Source organism: Macrobrachium rosenbergii, chromosome 23, assembly GCF_040412425.1.
Source record: "Macrobrachium rosenbergii isolate ZJJX-2024 chromosome 23, ASM4041242v1, whole genome shotgun sequence".
Lineage (NCBI taxonomy): Eukaryota > Metazoa > Arthropoda > Malacostraca > Decapoda > Palaemonidae > Macrobrachium > Macrobrachium rosenbergii.
The window spans coordinates 49,630,280-49,646,477 of NC_089763.1; the positions used below are offsets into that span (position 1 = coordinate 49,630,280).

General features: G+C 35.5%; 1 long non-coding RNA gene across 1 annotated transcript in view; it reads right to left on the reverse strand.

Moving 5' to 3' along the window:
• LOC136851604 (uncharacterized) overlaps positions 1-16,198 on the reverse strand; it is a 481,793-nt gene that overhangs the window by 284,917 nt on the left and 180,678 nt on the right. The window lies entirely within an intron of this gene.

Sequence of the window (16,198 nt, forward strand, 5' to 3'; positions counted from 1 at the left end):
TACTTTATTTACGGTATCCCATCACTCAGTCTATGCATATAGACTGCATATGCATATGCTTTTTCATTTTTAGAATAACGAATCATTTCTGCCGGGTTTTTTTTCTGTTGTTTGTCTGTTTGTTTCTGTTTTTCTAATCCCAGAAAAGTTTCCTGCTATTCCAGAGGATTCGTTTGGTCTTTAATAGCTGTAACCACGATTTTTTTTTTTTTTTTTTTTCAATAAATCAAGGAAGAGGATGACATCCTGCAGCCATCATGAACCAATAAAATGTCATACTTTTTCCTTGATATTTTTTTGGTAAGTAGAGCTAAAGACAAAATATTCACTTCCCGGTCTGAGATTTGAGCGAGAGCAAAATGTAAACTTGGTCAGAAGTTGTCATGGAAACCGCTTGTTTACTCATTTACCCCAGAGTGTAGAGACTGAACTGAATTGAAGTGAATACAGAATTTAGGCCAAAGGCCAAGCACTGGGACCTATGAGGTCATTCAGCGCTGAAACGGAAATTGACAGTAAAAGTTCTGAAAGATGTAACGGGAGGGAAACCTCGCAGTTGCACTATGAATCAATTGTTAGGAGAGGGTGGAAAGTCAGATGGAAGAAAGAGAATAAGAAAGGAGGAACAGTGAACGAAACGAAAGGGGTTGCAGCTAAGGGCCGAAGGCACACTGCAAACAACCTTAAGTAATGTCTACAGTGCACCGCATGAGGTGCACTGACGGCACTAACCCCCCACGGGGAGTATGTAGAGACGATTGCCTTAAGATTCAAATAACCTTGCCTGCTACGTTATAAGTCTTTCCTCCGAGTCCACTAAGAGGAAACTTAAATAAACAAATTTCACCCATTTAAAGGATATCACCTCAATCCTAAAATTGAATTCCTTAATCTCTTGAATAAATATTCTCTAAAGATATTGCATTAATTAATATAGAAAAACAAACTTCACTCATTTAAAGAATATTAACTCATTCCACGGATTGAATTCCTATAATCTCTTGAATAAATAGCTGTAAATACATTGAACCAATCAATTTAGTTTACACAAAAACAGAAGGAGGCGCAATTCTGAAATAATCAATATTTAATCATTCGCATTTATGATTCATAAGTGACTGACATCCATGTGATCCAAGGGCTCACTATACCTTGTTTATGTTTGATGGAGATGAATTTCAAATTCGCTGTAATGGCTCTCCGACAACGGAGTCAAGAAAAATAAGTCTATTTCACTTGTTAATGTCATAACAAAATGAAGGCCAGAAATATAACTAGGGAATGTGTCGACGTTCAATTCAGCATGAATTGCACAAGTCTGAAACCAAGTATGTGGATGCTGATCAACACTAACTCAAGATTTCATTTTTATTCTTCTTTGTATTTCTATGTTAGGCCTTATATCCATCACGTGTGTGTCGCCTTCTCTATAAGATAGGGTAATTTTGCTTTATTTTAGAATGCAGATTCGTTGACTTTCTTCCCACAGAATTCACAATACTTCTCTCAGTGACCAAGCCGTATTTTCCGTATAATTATCCTTAGTACAGAAATATATACATTAAACAAAGAACCTTTTAACGTTATACTATGGAACCACAAATTCTTAAAATGTAAGTACAATAAACCTTTGGTAATTTTCACTCTAGGGTTATTGTACCCCAAGAAAAAATTATTTAACTTCCAAACCCATTTTATCGCGTAGTTTGGATTTTATCTGCGTATTTGCAAGTATCATCATCCATTTGTGAAAAAAAACTCATAACAATGCACACTTACAACGTGACGTCACGACAGAGTTCTCAAAAGAGAATTTACAAAGCAAGTAGCAAGGCTTATTGCGGCAGTTCATATACTTATACCACTCATCATTTATTAACGTGGTTAGAATCCTTAAACAAGGTCATTAGCCTGATAGAAAATATGGAGTGCTAAGAATTCTGGTTTTCCGTACCAAAGACCGTGTTTGAGAAATTTCTTAGGATTTTATCTTTTATGAAGTGGACTTTCATGTACTTTTTTATTATCTATAATACTATGAATTTCATCTCAAGTCGATCACATAGACAATGATAGTCTTTACCTATCCGTTTATTACATAAATTCCTGTCTTGTATTCACAGGCCTTATTCGGTATGATAAGAAATAAATCAATTACTGAAAATCTTCATATAGGTTAATTGTAACTAGTAACCAGAGAATGCAGCAAGCACACACCCAAGTATACACACTCATAGAAACAGAAACGAAATCTTACATAGGGATTTCAGTTTAATGATTGTTACATGTTTATTCAGTATCACTTTTGAGAGAGTGTGTGACTATTTTGGACAGAAGGTCAAGAGAGAGAGAGAGAGAGAGAGAGAGAGAGAGAGAGAGAGAGAGAGAGAGAGAGAGAGAGAGAGAGAGAGCGCTCTTAGTGACGAAATGAGCTTCAGATTCGCCTGCGGTATGGAATATAATATAATGCTGCATTTTTCCCGTCGTGGATACAGATGGAAGTAAGTTAGGGAGATGCCATTGTATGTTATGTTGTCAGAGATCGTTAGAAGCATTGCTAATGTCGCAGCTAATCAGTATGTCAAGACCACAATAGTGTTTACATACTTGTGGTTTTGGTGCCGCGCAGTGATACCATCTGTTCCCCGGATGTATCAGGCCCAGTTATTTTATTTTGTTCCGTTTTAGAATTGAAGGAGCTATTCAAATATTTTTTTTTTAAATTTACTGAAGTCCTTTTTCTTATGTTTCCATACATAGCTTAAATGTACCGTTTTTTAAAACTGATGTGCGTACCCTCTCATGAAAACCAGCGCTCTCTCAGCGTCATCGCTGGTACCAGATTCAGATGAAGATTTTTCGGACGATCATCCAGAACTGACGTGTCCTTCCAGGGATCTCACGAGGCAGCGGCCTCCATGAAGTAAATACACTCTTGGCACGAGTGACAATCTGGTAGTGACAGCGGTCACCCCAGACCTTTCCCTAAGATGCCTTGCTCAAGCGATAAAATAGGAGGGCACTTTACTGCTCACATCAGAAGACAATTGGAGGATGAACGTTGAAAATTCACGATTAAACTATCTCTCTATCAATATAGTTGATTAGATTTTGAAAATAAGATGAATAATAACCCCTAGCCACGTATAAGAACATATTTCAATCCTCAGCTAAGAACACGCTGTACATGTGCGAACTCGACGTGAACAAAGGTAATAAAGGTACATAAAACTATAGAAAGAATTATGATATTTCTGTTGGTTGCATTTCATAAGAGAAGTAAAATGTCTTCACAATGCTTTCTGAAACAAGCAGGAAAAATGCAAATACTGAATTATCAGTTCAAAGCAGAATCTTTATAATCATTTATTTATCAGAAAATCTCTGACGTCAAGGAAGGTCTGACCTACCTTCGCTGACGTCTAAATTTCAGCTTTGAAAAAATGAAGATAGCAATGATACTCCGGAGTACAATCTTCCAAAAGCACTTAATTGGAATGAATTCACTGAATCAAGAAACCATATTAATTTAGTGATCTTTTAATCATGCTAATGAGTTCGAAAAAAGAAAAACAGAATCTGATAAAAGTGGTTTATGGAAATTTAGCCGAAAAGAAATGGGGACGAAGATAGGAAAAACACAACTGAAAACCCCCCCACCCCCCACAACCACCTAGCTCCAGCGAAAAATTATAACCTAAACTCTAAATGTCATAACAGGGTGGACACAGATAATTAATAGTATATTATGTGACAATGTACGTGACAATGAAGTCGAGATACTTTACAAATGAAAATCCAGAAAGAGTTGGATTCTCCTAACATATTCCCCAAGCGTGGGAATCCAAATTATCAGATAACTGTTTCGGACCCTGTTGAGCAACAAGGTAGTGACTTCTTTTGCGCCTGGAATGAAACGCTGTTCTCTGCTAAACTTTACTGGCATACGAAACTGGATTCCCAAACTGTTTCACATTTCGACCAGCCAACAATAAAAGACCATTTTCCTCCTTTACCATAATACCACCAGTTATAACTTTCATACTTCGGTAGATCTAAGTGGTAGCTCCGCGGCGGCGATTTCGTTCTAACTTTACTCTTTCTATAGTTTTTTGGTTGCTAATTATGGATTTATCTTCAGTTTTTGTCGCACGAATGTAATTAACCTGTAATTAACCCCTGAAGTCCATCCAACAAAGGGTTTCCATACGCGATCTTCACAAGACAGAGCACGGGTACGTCTGTTTGGAACGGTTCATCTCCCGTCCAGCTAGTGCAATAACTTGTTAACGTATGGGCAGCCCCCCGGGCCATTACTAAACACGGCGAAGGGATATTCCATCTCAGCGATGCCAGTACTAAACATGGTGAAATGCATTTAGCTCCCTCCTGTTGGCGAATGGCTCCCTCTCGTCTTTCCCCTTCAGAGGGCGCCTCCCCAGCATAAACATGTCCGCTCCATTTCTGTGTTCTCCCCTACCCAAAACCCCGAATTCCCACAGTCCCCCTTTATTATTGAGTAGAGTTAGGGGACAAATAACAGTTGGCCGACAACAAACATACTCATCGCCAGTATCAGAAGCCCTAAAAGTGTAAAATAAACCAGTTTCCAAGGTAAAACCCAGTGCGGAGCTAGTACTTAGAATTACCCATATTTCACTGAAATGTATTCAAATAGCAGACTTCGCGAAACTACCGCGGATATTTCGAGCAGAAAGACACAGTATATTTCACTTGAGTCCAGCGATAACACCTGTTTGGTAAAGATTATAGAAAGAAGATGGAGTTTTTACCAAGAACGGACAATCGAATTATAATTAGAGGAAAAATATTACAATCCTAATATTAATCATGCTTTCGACAGTAAACAGTCCTGACCCATATTAGCCAGCTGTATTTTTAGCCATTATACCAAACACTTCATTTTCCGACTTATCGTAGATATTGTTAGTGTCCAGTAAGAAAGAAATTATATGGAATATGGACTCAAAAAAAAAAACACTAGCAAAGCACAAAAAATAAGCCAAACCTTCAGCAACGTTAAAATTACTGGGGTGAGTCATGAACAAGTGGAAATTGACGATTCATTTCAACTGATTTGCTAAAGATCACGTTGAATCGCCAGTAAGCAATTTTGCATACAAGCGTCTCGCTTAATGCAGCAATGACTTGTAACGGCTCCAGAGGATGAATAAGGACTGGCAAGAGCCAATTATTCTGATGAAGCAATTAGATAACGTCGCTTACCACTGTTGCTGCAACACCAGCTTGCATTATTCAGTGTAGATACCAAACCCTGTTGCACAGACTGAATTTTATTATACTTTAGATTTTATCTCTCTCTCTCTCTCTCTCTCTCTCTCTCTCTCTCTCTCTCTCTCTCTCTCTCTCTCTCTCTCTCTTTGGTAAGATACAGGAACAACAAGTGATCAGACTAATTGACCTTCCCTGACTAATAAAAATAAGGTAATAAGAAAAAGAGTTGCAGAATGAGGAAGATTTAAGGGTCTCTTAATGCATAATACTCTAGTTCATTTAACTGAATATCTAAATCATTCAAGTGAAAATGTTATACTATTAAACTCCTTTTTTACATAAGAAAACATGAGAAAGCTTGACGGAAAAGGAATAAACAGAACAAGAAAACGATGAGAAGTGGAAACGAGCGTCAAACCCACAAATCCCGAGAAAACGCAGCTGACGAAACTGCCATACGTCATGACCGGGTGGACGCAGGTAACTAATAACATTGCTCGACAACAAAGCTCAGAGCTTTTAGCTAATGGAATTCCAGGACCTTCCGGATTCTGCTTACACGATTCTGGGAACGTGGGAAGCCAAGTTCGTAGGTTGACGTTTCATTTTGCGTTATGCAGAGGAGCTGTTACTTCAGCTGTACCTGGAATCATATGCAGTTCTGCGCAAAGCTTTGTCAACAGACGAAATTGGATTCACAGAACTTCTGTTTCTCATTCGACCAGCATGTGGTGAGTAAAGAATAATGAGGAAGGCAGACATCAACAAAAGGTTGTTTAGACTCAAGGGCTTTGAAATCATATTATTTTGTTCTTAAAATTAACAATATCCCATCATTAGCACATTAGCCCTGTAGAGAGGTGCCTCGTAATGTGCGCCACACTTGGCACTTTCCAGATGGTACAAAGGAAGCATATCATCGGCCCCCACCTTGCATTGCATTATACATTTTACTTTTCATTCGTTTCCTTCGGTTTCTTCCACCTTAGCTTTCCAACTTCTTTAACCTCACATTGCTCCTGTTTCTTACTCTTAGTTAAGAACGCATCCTTTGGGAAAGTAATTACATAAACACACTGAACGTTCGGGGGAAAATTTCACATAGATTACATCTCTTCGAACTACTGCCTAATACGTACATTTAAAGAACTCTCTCTCTCTCTCTCTCTCTCTCTCTCTCTCTCTCTCTCTCTCTCTCTCTCTCTCTCTCTCTCTCTTTTCAAATCCCTCTTTTAAAATCCCTTCAGTCATCGAGTCCACGAAAGGCTCCTGTTCTTTAGCACTGATCCAGAGTGAATTCTTCTTGTGGCGGTTCTCTAAAGAAAAGTGAAAATCTAATTATCACATACAAATACTGCTAATTTGTGCTTTTTTGTATAATTTTAAAGAAATGATATCAGTTCTATGTCTTTCCAGCTCTGAATTAGCAGTTACAGAGAATGAACTCAATATCAAAACAATATGCATTGAATGGTAACGTGGGTTATCACCCACACTTAAAAAGTAATACCAGTGAATTATAATATTATATCTAGATTTCTCTCTCTCTCTCTCTCTCTCTCTCTCTCTCTCTCTCTCTCTCTCTCTCTCTCTCTCTCTCTCTCTCTCTGATACATATCAGTAAAAGAGAAAGAATTTTCTTCATTCCGTTATCGTGTTTCTGGCATGTAATTCGCTGCGATCGTCTAAGTTTAAAAATTTTGCATCAGGGTCTCGAATGAGAAAAGTTAACTGTATCCTTGAAATTAGCTTTTAGTCTTTCTTCTGAAATGTTTCTTGCCCTCCACTTTAGATAGCAATGGGCACATTTTTTTTGTATTCAAATTGATCCACATTGATGTCCATGCACATATACTCTATACACACAAACACATTTACATAAACAAATATACATATGCACGTATATACACATTCTCATGTATACACATATTACCAATAAACAGATCCAAATTCAGGTGACACTCTCGAACAAAACTAACCCATGAATTGCCGATCTGATAAAGATAAAGGTTAGTTCCTCTTACCCACAATGATCACTAAGGAAAAATTAAGTGTTTTGTCCGACCCTGTAAATTTTCTTAGCTAGGTGTCCCTGAATCAAGTAAAAATTTTCGCAGCTGAAGCTAAGATAAATATAATACTTTGACGCAGCAACATGATTTATCTAGAAATTGCCAATACATTTCTTTCCTAACCAAGTCAATCCACTCACTACTGTGACGTTCGCTTGCCACTAGGGATGACTCAGACAGCTCTGCCGGCAGAACTCGTCTGCGAACTTTTAATTACAAATTTAACAACTCTATTTGCTTTATATACTATACACGTACGACTCTAAGGACACTAACATGAGCGAAGCTTTGACCTGTAGACCTAAAAGTCCCTATTATATATTTCTATTACCGTTTTCTCATTTTCCTTCTATTTTCTAATTTCACTTAGGTGAAGGCCATTCCCATTGTAGAGAGCCTGAGCGCAATCTCTTGTCGTTGTATCCTCCTTCACATGTTTGTTACCAAGTTTCTTTTTTCCCAGAAAAGCATTCACTTCACCTTTACTATTTCTCGATCCCTGGGTTCCTTTGGGTTTTGGTTCAGACAAATTGAAATTCTCGATGGCTAAAAAACAGACAAGGGTGTAGTGTCTAAAATCTGATAATCATTTTCATAGGACGAAATATGTTTTCAGTTATTAAAATGTTTCTTTTTTATAGGCTGAAATTACATCTTTTGCACAGAGCACAATTTTGATCGATTTCTCTTGTAATCTGTGAACATCCATTGCCTCTTCTAGAGGAGCTGTTTTTTTTTTTTATCAACTTACTACGAGAAGTTAATTTATTTTATTGTTTCGTAAAATCATTCCCAGTTGTCTACTTGGTGACAACAGTTTTTACTGAAGAAATGTTACCAAACCCTCTTCGAAAATATGCAGAACAAAACGTGATTTTTATACCCGCATTATAAAAATAAAATGTATCTCAGTGGTTCTAACAATAATCTTTGCAATTTCTACCTTTAAAACTCTGCTGACGATAAGATATATAATACATTCATTTCAGGCAGCAAGATTTAGTAAAATAAAAATTACTAACTACAGCACAGTCTTAAAAATCTCGGAGACATTAGCAACGCATTGCTTCACGCTCAGGAAAAGTTATTTTGGTAAACCCAAGGCAAACGTCCACGCTTTCCTTTAGAGATTCATATAAGTTTTTGTTTCCAAGAGTCGCTGACAAGTTCCAGAAGTTGTTTCCATTACTCTGTTGAAATTCTATTCCGCGATGACCGCCTTCAGAATAATATTTTCCATCATTTTGTGAAGGATTTTCCATTTGTTTCTGAGTCTGTTAATAAACTATAAAGTGGTTTCCCTTCAGTTCTAGCTACAAAGACTTGGTTAGTTTTTTTTTTTTGTGAAAAACAAATAGCATGAAAAAACCCGTTTCAATTTCGCAGTAATATCTTAATCAGATATGATTTGTTTTATATTATGTGTCTACGAAGCGCATATAAATATTGAGAATTCCTAATGAAATATGGCTGATTACAGGACTAAAAAATAAAAAACAAAATGTGTAGAAGAGAGGAGAAATCAAAAATACTGACAAGATAATCTAGGATTCAGTGTAATTAGTAACAAAACTTGCCGGTGGTTCCACCGTTTTATTTCCATGTGGAAAAGACGTATTGCCATTTTCAGGGAATCGAATGTGGAATAACGTTCATAAGAAAATGCAGCTCTTTTATAAACATTCTTAAACGTGACTGTGAAGCTTTTGAAGAACAGTATACATACACGTACTTATGCACATACACATTCAGACACATATATATATATATATATATATATATATATATATATATATATATATATATATATATATATATATATATATATATATATATATATATATATTAATGATTTTCGACAACTGAGGCAACGTGCAGATCGTGTTAGTACAACCTTATTCTTTCCCAACAGATAATTGATCTTGGTTATATAAGCTGTATGTGGGAGATATTTAAATCGAGATCGCGTGTTGCGACGAAATATAATAAGATGAAATATTCAAGTACAAAATGAGTTATAAAATTGCGTAAAACTTCCAATAACCATCTCCTTTTTTTTTTTTTTTTTTTTTTTTGCATTTGCAATGGTCAAACTGCTGTTCGTGGTTATATATATCCAGTAAATGACTATTCTATTTTAACGTCATAATAGCATTCCGTTTTGATATTTGTGAAGTAACGTCTGTGAGGAAGCTTATATTTCCAATGAACCTGTAGTTCTCTCTCTCTCTCTCTCTCTCTCTCTCTCTCTCTCTCTCATTACAGTCCGAAACTGTTTACGGCTAAGATTAACAGAACGTTTCCTACCCAAAGCTTGCTATGCTGAGTTAACTGTTTTAAGAAAAAGCGCACTACTTTTCAGTGGTAAGCGGACATTTTCCACAGCAAATTATGACAAAGTACTCGCAAATCTGAGACAAAGCTTCATGAATAACGTAACTTTTGCTGAATGTTTTAGGTGCCCTAACATCATTATACCTACCTATCATTTGTCAACTCTCCCCATGAGGAACTGTAGGTTTTTTTATGGCCCCCATTCATCGACTGTCTTTTTTGGTAAAGATTTATGGAACGGTTATTGATTTAAATCATTTACAGCAAAGAAAATGCGAATTAGAAAACAAAGGTTCAAAATTATGACTCCAATAAGCGTAATTACGGAAGAAAGAATTCGAACTATAAACGACAATCATCGATACCTTCGACTTTTTGGTTGCTCATGTTCTTTGCTCTCTCTAGCAGTCTACGTTACATTTTTTTTCCTAAAGCAGAGGTCCACATATGTGTTATTCGCTAATGCTCCTGTTTTTGTCTTCAGGAAATCAAGGGGACTATACTGCAAAATTAGACTCCTTTTTAAATTAGACTCCCACTGTTTTTTTTCTAAGTTAGTGATGCATAGCTTTGGTTGCTTTTGCTAGGTCCCTGGATTTCTCCCTGTCCTCATTACGTATGTGATATGAATCTATGAATAGACAGATAAATAGATAGATAGACAGATAGGTAGACACTTCACCAGTATCATCCTTTGCATACAAAAACAAGCATAGATAGACGGGTGTTCATGAAAAAATATAAGTATTTCGCTCTCATGAAGACGTTGATTACTTATCTGAGATTTTCTCTCTCCCTCTGTCTGTATGTCTGTCTATCTATCTACTACTCTGTCTACATTCAGAAATTCATATTCAAAAATTCATATATTTATAAATTATGATTTAATTGATCAATATCGTGCATCATCGATTTAAATCTATTTCTAAGCCCACCATCCGGCAGGATTAGATGTAAACTGCAGAGTTCGTCCAGATATTTAGTAGTAGTCAAACCTTTCCCATTATCTGGTGTTGCATGAAGGGACCCACTGGACGTCAGAATATTGCCTAAATGGCTCAAGTTAAATATATTCAAGAGTCATCACTTCATATTTTCGAGCCCCTACTGATGATCCCACTTAATCCCTAATTAATGAGTTTATCAGAGTTGATTTCTTTTATTATGGCTCAGTTATTCTTATCACACGGTCATAAATTTCGTTATTTTTCGAGTCTCGATATTTATTCAAAATTAGTCGTTCTTCTTCTAATATGGCAAGTATCGTAAGCCTTAACTATTCTTATTTCTTAAACAAAGGATTGCTTCTTGAGAATCAAGTTTCATACTTGAAGTGTATAATTTGTATTCCTTTATATTTTGTATTCATTCAACAGAAATTCTTTTGTCGGTCTTAAACAAAAATTTATCATCTTGCTGGGGTTCGTTTACGTGCTGGTCTGATCCTATACTATTTTTTATCTCACTAGAACATTTAGTCCCATGTTTTTTTTATTATTAAACTCGAGGTATTTTCATGAAATCATGTGTCCGAACACATTTTCAGCAAAAAATTTGTTTTTTAAGCCTCTCTCTCTCTCTCTTTCTCTTATATTCCATGAAATCCTCTCTGGTATCCTTTATATTTTAGAATCAGATAACCATTTTAGAGTTCAGTGAATCCATCCCGACTCTTTTTCATCTTCCTGTTTATGCTCAGAAAAACCAGATGAAATTTATATCCCACTAACATGGATGAATTCTATATAGAATTATGATTTACCTTCTCCATCATGCATTACTAATTCACGTACTTGCAAATTTGTTATCGATCCCTTACGTATATTTTAGAATTCTAAGAATTTTTATGTTGTTGGCTATGTATTATAGGTTTCCCATTAGTAATTTAAAGAGTCCCAAGTCTTAATGCATCGAATCGCAGAATTGATGGCCCTCTGAAGTCTTGTAATTGTTCAAAGAGTTTCTCTTTTAAAGATTTTCTTATTTTTCTCGTTTTTATGATACGTATTGAGCAGACAGACAGAGAAATCAATATACTTGGGAACCAAGCAAAAGAGGTGTGCTTTTTAATAATGTGAAGACCTACAGGACTCATAACTTAATGCCCTCATTTATCACCGATCTGACGGTCAAAGATTAATCAAACTGAAGTGATAAGGCTCTGGACACATTTACGACCAAAGGCTATGAAGTGACAAAGACATCAACAATCATTTTCATGTAAAAGGTATGTTCTGACACACTGGAGAAAAGCATCCAGAAATTCAACTACAATACAGTCTGAACAATACTGAAGACTATAACATATACAGTACTGAAGGCTATGACATATGAAAGCTTTTGAAATCTGAAGTAAATGAAAGCACAAAAATTATTTACGGAAGATTTTTGCAGGATGACATAGCTTATAAATTGTTCTAACTAACCTGAACGAGATATACATACATACATATATATATATATATATATATATATATATATATATATATATATATATATATATATATATATATATATATATATATATATATACATATGTATATTTGTGTGTGTTTTTATAAATATTCTGCTGTTCGCCCTCGATGCATTTATTTGTAGTAATATCAGACTGACTAAGGCGGGAGAAAACGGTTGTTTCGGCCGAGTTAGTGAAAGAAATTCAAAATTTAACGCCCATTCATAGCAAGGATAGGTAGCATTAGGAGCTTAACCCCATAGGAAAACTTTCCACAATTAACCTTATGGTAGGTGGCCTTAAGCTACTTTTTTCCTGTACTCTGTCGGCGGATGTTTTGAGAAAAATTTCAGACCCCGAGGGCATGAACACCGCTCCTGTGTATTTCACCCAGCGAGGTCGAGAGAGAGAGCAGCAGACCTCCGTCACGAAAACACATCTGATGCGACGGCTCCTTCACCCCTTTGTCTGTTAAGTCGTATGTTACTAAGTGAAGTGGCGAATTGGTCCCAGAGCTTCCGATCGTCCGTTGTAAGCGCAACAACTAGTCGTCCACGGTAAGTCTGAGTTTTCTTCAGAACTTCGTCAATTTACTAGCCTCTTTTCCTGTATTTCCAGTTTTCCTTGTTTCATTCTTCTGCCACCATATAGATAACCTAGCACAATTTGCTTTTACGAAGTCTAGATTAAGCATAATTTATATTGTTTAGCGACATTCAACTATTCCCGTGAATTAACTAGGAATTCGAGAAGGTTAAACAAGTCATTACATTCTTTATGCAGCCTTGTGTCTCGAATCCATTGTTCGGAAGAGCCCGTTGTGTTTTAAAACCATACTGGACGAATAGAAAATTGTCTGCGTCCGAAGTCAGGCGACTGTTAACGTAAAGTCTTTAGTTACTGCAAATTCGTGTCGAGGGTTCCCCTCGACTGGCAACCTTATTTCATTTATAAACAGCTGTCTTTGAGGTTAATTTGTAGCTTCAACTGACAGGTTACATGTGTCCTTGGCAAGCAGGGCCTTAAAATTACGTCAATCCAGTAAATAACTCATCAGCCAAGCCATCATACGTAACAATATATATACATATATATGTGTGTATGTATATATATATATATATATATATATATATATATATATATATATATATATATATATATATATATATATATATATATATATATATATATATATATATGAGTACGTGCCAGTATGCTATTACTTCATTCAAGAACATTTGACGCGGGGCCGTATCATCACAGAATAAATTTCCTAAGCTACAGTTTTAAAGCCGAAGAATTCGCGTATAAAGTTAATTATGAAAAATATTCTGTCTTGCATTAACCATCTTTAATTTTCTTTTGACCTCCTAGCTAAGACAGGTCTTGTTCCCACCCAGGATTCGACTATTTTCTTTTACTAAAATAAACTGTACAGATTTATCAGCTCTTTTTATACCGATAATGTTTTTCAAAATCCTTTTCGGGGTTGATGAAAAAGAAAAAAAAACACGAGGCTATAGACTAACACGTTTTTTCACGCTAAGCAGAAAGTTGCAAAGCTCTTATTCAGTTTGACACTTCTGCCCGTAACAAGTCAAGCCGAGTTAGCCCTTTTTTAACTGCGTTATATAGTTTCTAGGTACTCTGAACTGGACCTCACTTAGGATGGCTTTTTCATGATTCTGGGATCTTTCTATCTGACGAGTTACTAAGAGAGAGAGAGAGAGACAGAGAGAGAGAGAGAGTCACTAACAAAAGTTCCGGTGTTCTGTTTAAATAGTAAGGTCATGTTAGAAAAGTTAGGCTTTTTTTCTCAGTCATATGGAGCTATATAGCAGAAATTGCATTCAAGGTTTTTTCTTAGTTCCATGTTGTCTTGATGTAGGTTTGTTTATCTCGGTTTTGTAAGGGGCCTTTGTTTCTTAAGGTGTTCTATGGCCTTACTGTTATCCTCCTCATTCAAGAAACTGGCAAGAGCTCTGATAGTTACTGTGTTAACTAACAAACATTTTTAAAACCTTCTCTTTAGCTTCTAAAATACTTCGTTAATCACAGTACCCCTTCCCAACGAAATAAGCGGCTTTGTAATTTATTCGTAATCAAGCTGAATTAACACACATTCTGATTACATTTAAATGTCATCATGAAAAATGTCAGTGTTCTGTAATCATATGAACGTCGTGACTGGCAAGGTTATACAGTGTAAGTGGTGAGCTCTTCTTTAACATTGGACATGGAGACCAATGCTCCGCCTTATATATTTCTGTAGTGATGCAAAACTATTTTGTTGTTACTGTTGCTGTTGTTGTTGTTTTATTTTAATATGCAGCATGCCGCCGCAAAAACATGGTACGCTTTTCCTGTTTATACACCTTTGGAAGTCTTCCCACTATATAAGAGAGAGAGAGAGAGAGAGAGAGAGAGAGGAGAGAGAGAGAGAGAGAGAGAGAGAGAAATCAATTGCAAAAATTTTCTGTGTTATTTTCGGAGAATGGGGTCAGGTTTGAAAAATAATTTAGCTTTGTCCCAGTATCCTTCGAAAAGGCGGCGTATCCCACACGTATTTCCATACCTACTCAGACATTTACTAAGCTGTACATTATGTTTGTGCTGCTATTGGCTGCGTTTTATATTTTTGTAGATATCTTTTTGTTTCTACAGATTTCCGTTAACCCATGCCACAAAGAATCGAATTTTGCAGCAGCTGAAGACGAAGCCGTATTCATTTTTTTTTCTTTGCAGATTTTACCGTCGTGTCGTTTTTTACTTAACTGAAAGGCGATTACGACTTTATTCTCTTTCATATTTATAACTTCTTGAAAGATTACTTCTTTCTTCTGCAGTTTTAAATGTAAAGTGACTAAAATGGAAAAATGGTGATGAGCTCTTCTTCAATTTTGCGTGTATCATGTCAAAATATTTATTTAATGGTAAAAATAGAAGATGAAGAAAGGGAAACCATTATGATAAATATATGTACATACATATATATAATATATATATATATATATATATATATATATATATATATATATATGTGTGTGTGTGTGTGTGTGTGTGTGTGTGTGTATGTATGTGTGTGTGTGTGTACCTCGCTACAAAATAAAGCAAATGTATATATTATACTTTCTGGCTCCAAGTGACAAAAAATCATGAAGTCTGGGTTATTACCGATAAAAATAAAAGAAATTTCAACAATGTAGTCAGACCATTGCAAAACCCGTTGCATGGCAAGATTTTATTTTATCTCCTCTCTTTCAGATCAACCTTTCCTTGGTCAGAAATTCTCAAACAACAACAGATGAGGCTGGCGACCTTACCCTGGGAGCCTGAACTTTACAACATATTCGAGTTCGATCTCTCTCTCTCTCTCTCTCTCTCTCTCTCTCTCTCTCTCTCTCTCTCTCTCTCTCTCTCTCAAACAAATGAGTTTAAGAGGTTCTGGTCTTCACTTTTTATCTTCTTGTACATCACATTACACTGATCCGACATAAGCAGAGCCATCCTCATAGAAAATTACTTATTTTGGATAAGCATACATCCAGCCTTTCATAAACTCAAGCACTCAATTACCACCTCGCCACATTCACTAGGATCAATATTATAAATCACATTGCTGATCAAAAATGTAATTGTGTGTGTGTATGTATGTATATATATACTATATGTATATGTATGTATGTATATATATATATATATATATATATATATATATACATATATATATAATTGATTATATATACATGTGTGAGTACTTATATATATATATATATATATATATAGTTATATATATATATATATATATATATATATATATATATATATATATATATATATATATATATATGAAGGCAATGCTTCTGAAGGAAAGAGAAACGAGTCTGCAAGTAAAGGACAATAAGTCGAAAAGCCTTTGCAATACTTGTTGCTTCTCTTTCCTTCGTGGAATTGTCTTTATTTATATATTCATCATGTTCCATATTCTCGTGGACTAGTTATATATATATATATATATATATATATATATATATATATATATATATATATATATATATATATATATATATATATATATATA